Below are 8,692 nucleotides of genomic sequence, written 5' to 3'. Positions count from 1 at the left end.
GGGGCGATAACTGGTGCAGTCATGAACATCCTTACCCTCTTTATGAATGATGGAGATCCGAGCCTCCAAAGAGTCCCTAGACCAGGAACCCCCAGTCAGGATTGAGTTGAATAGGGTGTGCAAATGAGGGACCAGGAGCCCAGCAAACTTCTTATAGTACACAGCCGTAAAGCCGTCCGGCCCCGGAGCCTTTCCTGTTTTCTGAGACTTTATGGTTTGTTCAATTTCATCACTAGTAATCTCATCCCCCAGAAGAGTGCTGGCCCGTGAAGAGAGTTTCGGAAGCTTAGCAGAAGAAAGAAAAGATTCAATCAACTGCGAGTGTTGGTGGGAGACTGAAGGATCAGACGGTTGGGGAAGATTATAAAGTTTAGTGTAATAGGATTGGAAGGCAGCACGTATCCGCTGAGGGTTATAGTGTAAAACTCCATCGGAGTCCCTGATAGCCAGGAGATTCCGGGCCGCTATCTTAGCTCTAAGTTTGGTGGCCAGCAATCTATCGGCCTTGTCGCCCTTTTCATAATAGCGCTGATTGAGCCACTTCAGTTTATTAGCAACCTGGTGGGACAGCAAGAGATTTAATTCACCACGGACAGAAGCAATTTCCTGGAGGACCAAGGGATCAGGGTTCAATTTGTGGCGTTGCTCTAAAGCTCTCAGTGAGTCCGTCAGTTGAATAGTTTTAGCCAAACGGACTTGCTTAGTCCGAGACGCCAAGGCAATAAGATGACCCCGTATTACCGCCATATGGGCGTCCCAAAGAGTCATAGGAGAGATATCAGGGGTGTCGTTCGTCTCAAAATATTCAGAGAGAAGAGAACGTAGGTGAGCAGTGGTATCTTTATCATGTAGGAGTGATTTGTTGATTCTCCAGGTTGCTCTAGGAGGGCGGTGAGCAAGGGAGGTGAGTACAGCAGAAACAGGGGCATGGTCGGACCAGGTAACAGGAAAGATTTGGGAGGAGTTAAGTTTAAAAGTGAGGTCGTGGCTGAGCAGGATCATATCAATCTGGGAATAGGTATTATGGGGAGAAGAAAAGAAGGTATAGTCCCTAGCCAGGGGGTCCAATACTCTCCATGAGTCGTATAAGTTATGGAGTTTCAGGAAAGCCTGTAAGACGGTTGTGGTGTGGGCATCTCTCCTCGAGGGAGAAGAGGAGGGGCCCGAAGAACGATCTATGGTCGGGGCTAAAACAGCGTTGAAGTCACCAGCAACCATAAGTTCACCTTGACGAACAAGCGAAGAACCCAGTTTTTTGAAGAACCTATGCTGGCCGGTGTTGGGTGCATAGAGGTTCATTAGAGTACAGGGGAGATTATTCAGAGTGCCTATGAGAATCAGGAATCTACCTTCTTTATCTTTATGAGAATCATGGAGTTCGAAAATTAAATGACGCGCAAACAGAATTGCTACACCACGCTTTTTCTGCCTATGGTCACATGCATGAAATGTCAATGGAAATTTTCTGGGTGGAGATGGTGGACAAAATGAGTTTCTTGTAGGAATATCAAGTCCCCTTTAAGGTATTTTAGAGAAGAATGGAGTTTAGCCCGTTTCTGAGGGGAGTTGAGGCCTTTCACATTATAGGAGATAAGGTTAAGGGTCATAGGAAAATCAATGCGAGGAGCGCTAGAGACCAGAAGAGGGAAGAAATGTCAGGGGAGAGGAGAAAAAAGGAAGAGTGCACAGGGAATGACATGGAAGGTGGCGACCAGTGAGGAGAAGGAGGGGGGAACCAAAGGTTAAGGGAACAAGGGGATTGACATAGTGGACCACTCGTCGTCAATGCTGGTAGAGGATAGGACATGATGGACAGGCCATCAGGGGGACCAGCGTAGAGCCCTAGGCTCTAAGGGGGGGGGGGTGGTAGACTAAGAGCAACCACAGAAGAAAGTGGAGGGCCCGGGGACCCAGAAGGGGAATTCGAGAGACCATTTTGGTGTGTATGACCTATTGGGAGGGAGGGAATAGGGAGATTACTAACACCTACGGTAGATGAGGAGAGGGGGAAGTACAAGAAGAGAGAAGACAAAGGTCATAATTATCGGCAATAAACATAATATATGAGGTAGGAAATAACTCAATAACACTAGGCATATTGTAGTAGACACTTGTGAAGCCACCAAGTGTGGCCCAATAAAAGAGCTTTAGAAAGAGAAACAAATAAACATCATAACAACCGTGAATACAACATGGAGACAATTAGAACAAAGCATCACAGCTACTTATCGGTGGCGAAAGCAGGAGCTGTAGTATGCGCCTCGTCAGTGTCTCGTCTCACCTTAAAGATATAAAGAACAACAACCCACCTTCTCAGGGGGCAGGCAGCAACAAGGTAACAGATAGTAAAAGGCATTACAGTGTCCAGCACCAACATTATAGTTTTAGTGTAGTAGGAAATGAAGGGCGGGGACATCTGACTTGAGCCTTGAATTCTGTGTCCAATTATAGGACTGTCAGGAAGTAACAAGGACCACATCGAGACCCATAGAGGGAAGTGCGGCCTCACTTTGAGGAAGGAGCAAGGACGGGAACTTGCCGGTCAGGGATCCGCAGATTGCGGTTTAGAGTGTCGAGGGACAGTTGACCAGTCTCTACGAGGAAGCCGTTGTGCTCTCGGTGTGGTGGGGCCCGCCACGTTAGCAAGGGCTTGAGGAGCATCTGAAGAGACTTGTTGATTCAATCCAATCTTTCGCAGGAGGTCCCGTGCTTCGCCTAAGCTTTTAGCTGACAGTTGTTGGTTCTGGTGCCAAAGGTAGAGACGAAAGGGGAACCAGCAGCGATATCTGATGTTGTTCTCTCTGAGGATTGAGGTGACAGGCTGGAGTTCCCGCCATCGAGACAAGGTGGTGGGAGAGAGGTCCTGGAAAATTTGGAGGGTACATCCTTCATAGGATAAAGCAGGGAGCTTTCTAGCTGCTTGTAAGACAGCCTCTTTGCTCGTGAAATAATGAAGGCGGAGGATAACGTCTCTAGGTGTAGATTGATCTGATGGACGGGGTTTAAGAGCTCTGTGGGCTCTATCCAGCAAGAATTGATCTTCCGGGACTTCTGGAGCAAGCTGGGAGAAAAGTTTCCGGAGATAGGGGTCCAGGTGCACAGATTCAACAGACTCTGGGATCCCTTTAATTCGGAGGTTATTTCTCCGGGCTCTATTGTCCATATCTGCTTGGCTTTCATGGATATTATTGAGTTCCTGGCTGATTTGAGTTAGGTTATCGGTCGTTGCGTCTTGACCTGAGACAAAATCATCCATCTTTCTCTCAATATGATCCGTGCGAGAACCCAACGAGGACACCTCTGATCTCAGACTATGAAGAGCGTGCTGAAGTTCAGTGTGGACTGAAGATCGAAGCTCCTTCATTTCTTTGATCAAGGAAAGAGTCTTTTTTGGTAACTGGAGCAGACACATCTTCGTCGGAGTCTGAGTCCTCATGAGAGCGGGGGGAACCTGCTTGTTCTGTAGAGAACTTATTAGGGTAATATTGAGGGATACCCTTCGAATGGAGTTTTTTGTTTTTCGGCATAGCTCAGTAGAGTCGGGTCAAGGATGAAGGAGGTGTTGGAGAAGGTAGGTCAAATACAGCAAACTTCCGAACAGAAGATTCGATCAGAAAAAGCCTCTCAGGATTGTGGTAACCGTTACATCACAGCTGCATACCAAACAGGGACCCCGGCCATCTTCAGTGAGCCAGAAGCAAAGTTAGAACCTATGTACAAACTCGTGGCACCGCACCAGGAATGAGAGCTGCCACTGATGGACGAACCCTGAAGAATAACAGGGGACACAGTACCCACTCACTGACCTACTGATCCTGTCCAGCAGCGACCACATTAGGCCGCAGGGGACCACCTCCGGGATTACAGCGTCCAGCAATAGGTCGATGTTTAGGGATGGCTGATGTGGTGTTTAAGGTCAATCAAATTCTTCGCAGGCCGGTTGATTAGGCTGCAACCATGAAATTCTCGGGGCAGAGGAGGCCTCCAGAGAGCTCTTAGAATGGTAAGGGCGTCTCTGACAATCCTGTGTGCCCTGACAGGACTATGGAGGTAGGCGGTGCAGTACCAGCGAAGACCACTAGGTGGCGTCAGATGTGTAATTCTGCACAGAATATCGAAGTATTAATCAGAAGATGTCTTTACTCCAGAGTGTGGCACCAGGATGGGAGGGAAGCAGAACCGCAGGCACCCCGATGTGGGGAAGAGGCAACAGGCACCACAAGGCAGTAGACACAACACAGCTGGGGATGGTTTATTGCAGTATACAGTGGAACTCACTGTGCGGTCCAATAGCAGAGGTCATCAACCCAGCGCAGTCTGCTTGGAGAGGGAGGGGGACGGAGGAGATGAAACTCAGCCGGCGGTCCGCGGCCACAGGAAAAATGGGCTCAAAGTGCACCACCACCTCTTGCTCGGCGCTGGAAGCCTGGGCGCCAGCCACCGGAAGTGCGGAGCCCCAGTAACTTCCGGTTTCGCCGTTGGGGATGAAGAAACCTCAGCTGAAAGTACCTGCTTGTCCTGCCGCACAGTGGTTCCAATCACGTCTGGAGACAGATGAGTACAGTAAGGTGCTCACACAAAAGATCCGGCGGCTTTGTAGTGGGAGGCGGTTCAAGGCGACCTGCGGGTTGGAGGTGCCTCAGTAGTCAACTGTTGGGCACAGGGATAAAGCTGGTCGTTGATGGCCTCTGATGGCCCGTCTGTAGGTCCAAAAACCCGAGCGTGGTACCCGGCACTAGTCCGCGTGTGGCTGCTTTTATGTGCCCAAGTAGGCCCCAGACAGAGCGCCGAATTATAGTCTCCCCAGACTCCGTGCAAATCTGCCGAGACGGGGGGGGGGGGGTAGGGGCAATCCTTAATAGCTTCTGAGCCCGCAAGATGATCAGGGGGCTCCCTGCACCCGATTTCACTGGGTTTTAAAGGTTACGGTGACGGAGCTCACATAAGACACTTCTAGCCAGCATGGAGTCCAAACCGCGCTACCTGGTCCAAAGTTTTTATGATTAAACAGGGTGCAACTGAAGGGGTTAGATAATATAAAGCTAGATTCAGAAGAGGAGTTGTAAATTATTCAGGCGTTTCTGATGTGTTTGCAAAAGCTGATTTTAAAAGTATTTTAACTAGTGCTTTTGTTGAGGGGTTAAAGCAAAATTTAAAAACTAGAATGCAAATTCGACCCCCTGTGGGCTTTAAAAGACATTGATGTATTGGCCACAGTTGCAGAAGCGCTTGGTCCAAAGCTCCAACTCCTACTTCATGGATGTGAAATGTCCAGGTTGTGATAAGGTGGTTCTGTGCGTTGGTTGCTTTTCAGTCCTCTGCCAGCCCACCAGTGGTAAAGTGCGGCTCACAGAGGAATGCCCCTTCCGGCGGAAGCAGCACTAAACGTTCTTGACCCGAAGATGCCACGATGGACGTAAGTTGTGCGCAGGGAAGCTTGACTGCACAATGAAGGCACAGTGCATGGGCCGGTTCTGTTCATCACTCGGGACCCTGTAGCCTTTTACCCCTGTCTGTCATTACACTTTGGATATAATATTTTGTTCTGTACCTGAGTATTTCAAGGAATTTCCAGTGTCGGGAGGCTATGCCCCCATTCATTCCAGCGAAAACGGAGACAGGCGTGTATATGGAGTATCAGCACCCTGTCCTACCATGCCTCCTTATACAAATTAAATTTAATTCAACTGATATTACAAAAAGTTGTTTTGAACAGCTTCAACATGCCCCTGCATTGGATATACCAAATTATGAGTTAGCATTCACTTTGTTTTGTCATGAACATTCAGGTCATGCTGCTGGTGTTTTAACACAGCACCATGGAACTACCCCTATACCTGTTGCATATTACAGTAAACAACTTGATCCAGTGGCTAGAGGGCTCCCAAATTGTTTAAAATCTGTCACAGCCACTGCCTTGTTAGTAGACAAATGTGCTGACGTACTCTTAGTGGATTTCCCAAAATTATAAGCCCCACATGCAGTAAATGCACTTTTAAATTGTCATATGACTAGACATGTTACAAGTGCCAGACTAACAAAATGGGAATTGATTCTTTTTATGGCTCCAAATATTACACTTGTCAGATGCAATATTTTAAACAACTGCTACTCTGTTGCCTATTGCTTCTGATATTGAATATTGTAAGATTGAGAGAGGGAGGTATATTTGGATACAGATGATAACGATTTGGCATTAAGTGAATCAGATGAGGAGCATACACGTCAGAATTTTACACATTTTGCTCATGAGCCACATGATTGTGGTGTGCACATGCAGCAAACTACTGCATCACGACCGGATTTAAAAGAAATACCATTGCAGAATCCTGATTTGATTTTCTATGTAGATGAAAGTCATAGGAAAAATTATACAAGGTCATTACAGTCAGGATTTGCAATAGTAGGTGATAATGACTGTATATTCTGAAAGTTTATCATCTCCACATTCTGCTCAGATCGCCGCATTAATTAAATCTTGTCAATTAGCAGAGGGTAAAACAGTAAATATTTACGCAGATAGTAAATATGGGTTCGGTGTTGTTCATGATTATGCTAAAACATGGCGACAAAGAAATTTCATCACAGCTAATGGTACAACTGTTGCTCATGAAATTGTAAACGAATTACTGCATGCTATTCAGTTACCAAAATAGGTAGCAGTTATTAAATGCCAAGTGCATATGACAGGACATGATGAGGTAACAAAAGGAAATCATAGAGCTGACTTAGCTGCTAAGAACGCGGCACAAACAGACATTGCACAGGTTGTTGAAAGTACTGAAATATTAAATGTTGTAATACCTGATCAAACTGAACTAATTGAGATGAAAAAAGGTTGTGCTTCACAGGAAAAGGCCCAATGGGAAATGGCAGGATGTCAAATTGATAAAGATGGACTGTGGCGTGGGAAGGGAGTTAAGCCTGTAGCTCCCAAAGCACTCTTGCCAGCATTGGCACAAATGAGTCATGACCCATGCAGGTAAGACTGCTATGCAGAATATAGTCCAAATGTATTGGTATGCACCTGGATTTTCAGCCATAGCTGCCAGGTACTATGCTTCATGTATTATCTGTCTGCAGAGTAATGCAAGGAAGGCAGTAAAAACAATACCTAATCACCTGCCACCAACTGACGGCCCATTTCAAATAATTCAAATTAATTTTATCCAACTTCCTAAGTGTAGGATGTTAGAATATGTATTAGTATGTGTTGATCACTTCTCCGGATGGGTTGAGGGTTATGCAGTTGCAAAAGCCACCACTAATGTTACAGCTAAAAAGATAGTACAAGAATTTGTATGTGGCATACCACAGGTAGTTTCTTCTGATCGAGGTCCTCATTTTACTGGACTTGTTTTTAAGCAAATGTGTGAATTGCTAGTTATAAAACAACAGCTTCATGTACCATATCACCCACAAAGTAGTGGGAAAGTTGAAAGATACAAAGGAATTATTAAAAATAAACTGTCTAAGATATTCAAGGAAACAGGAATGCAGTGGCCTGAAGCATTACCAATAGTTTTACATGCTATCAGATTAGCCCCTCGAGAGCCTCTCAAATTATCACCATATGAAATTCTGTTTGGAAATAATCCTAATTTGACTCTGAATTGCAATACCAGTCAAAGCCAAGTTAATGATGTGACTGTTAACTACATTCTGTCGTTTACTAAACAGTTTAGGCAGATTCAAGCTACTGTGATAGGCACACACCAATTCTGATTGATAGAGCCTGTTATAATCTGCATCCTGGAGATTAGGTGACAAGAAGTTTCTTGAGAACTGGTTCGTTGAGTGATCGGTGGGAAGGTCCATATCTCGTGTTATTGACAACACCAACCTCAATAAAGTTTAAAGAGAAAAGCACTTGGATACATGCTTCCAATTGTAAAAAGGAAACCCATCCTGATCAAGTAAGAAGATAATTATCACCTTTATTCTACAAGTAAGGGATATTTCTGAGACCATAATAATGTATCAGCCCTTACAAAGGCAAGACACTCTCCTCTTGATGAAGTCAGAGGATGAGAGTCTCGTGAAGAGGAAAAGACAAGAAACGGAAATAAACTGGTATTCAGAGTTGATAGCAATGATCATAATTTCAAATTTGGTTCAGGACCTATTTGTTTTAACACTGACATTTGCAATTGGTATGTTTCTTGAACTGTATGTTTACAGCCCTGTAAATGGACAACAGAACAATAATGTAACAGCCTTGGAAAAGAGAGGTAAAAGGGAGACTACATCACATGAGCATTGGAAAGATTTATCTCCAATTCAAGCATGTATTTGTAAATATTGTGATCATCATTCAGAAAGACAATGTGTACAATGGTGTTTAGACGATCCGAATTGTTTTAGTGATAAACATCCTATAGACGTGTTTCATCAATTAATAGAAAAGAAGCTTTAATACCAGTGAGTGTTGGGTTTGTACTCAAGTACCTCGTAGACACCATAGTGTTGGTTTTATACCGTTTCCCATAAATGATAGTAAATTAGGTGAGAAGAAATGTGGTAACAAAACTAAGGGAGAGCATAGTACTACCATGCCACCACATATAAAGTTGATAAAATATTATAATGAGATACATGAAAACATGTTATAAAAAAACTGCTAATCCTACAATTCATAAAAAGGAGTGAATTATAATGTACCGAAAATATATTTAGGAGCAATAAAAGAATG

General features: G+C 44.8%; 1 pseudogene; it reads left to right on the top strand.

Annotated features, from left to right (window-relative positions):
- Positions 1-1,538: 1,538 nt before the first annotated feature.
- On the top strand, positions 1,539-5,536 carry LOC142150769 (small ribosomal subunit protein eS27-like pseudogene; annotated as a pseudogene).
- Positions 5,537-8,692: the final 3,156 nt, after the last annotated feature.

This window comes from Mixophyes fleayi, chromosome 4, assembly GCF_038048845.1.
Source record: "Mixophyes fleayi isolate aMixFle1 chromosome 4, aMixFle1.hap1, whole genome shotgun sequence".
Classification (NCBI taxonomy): Eukaryota; Metazoa; Chordata; class Amphibia; order Anura; family Limnodynastidae; genus Mixophyes; species Mixophyes fleayi.
The sequence above is the reverse complement of the archived record's forward strand: the minus strand, read 5'-3'. Positions and strand labels throughout refer to the sequence as shown.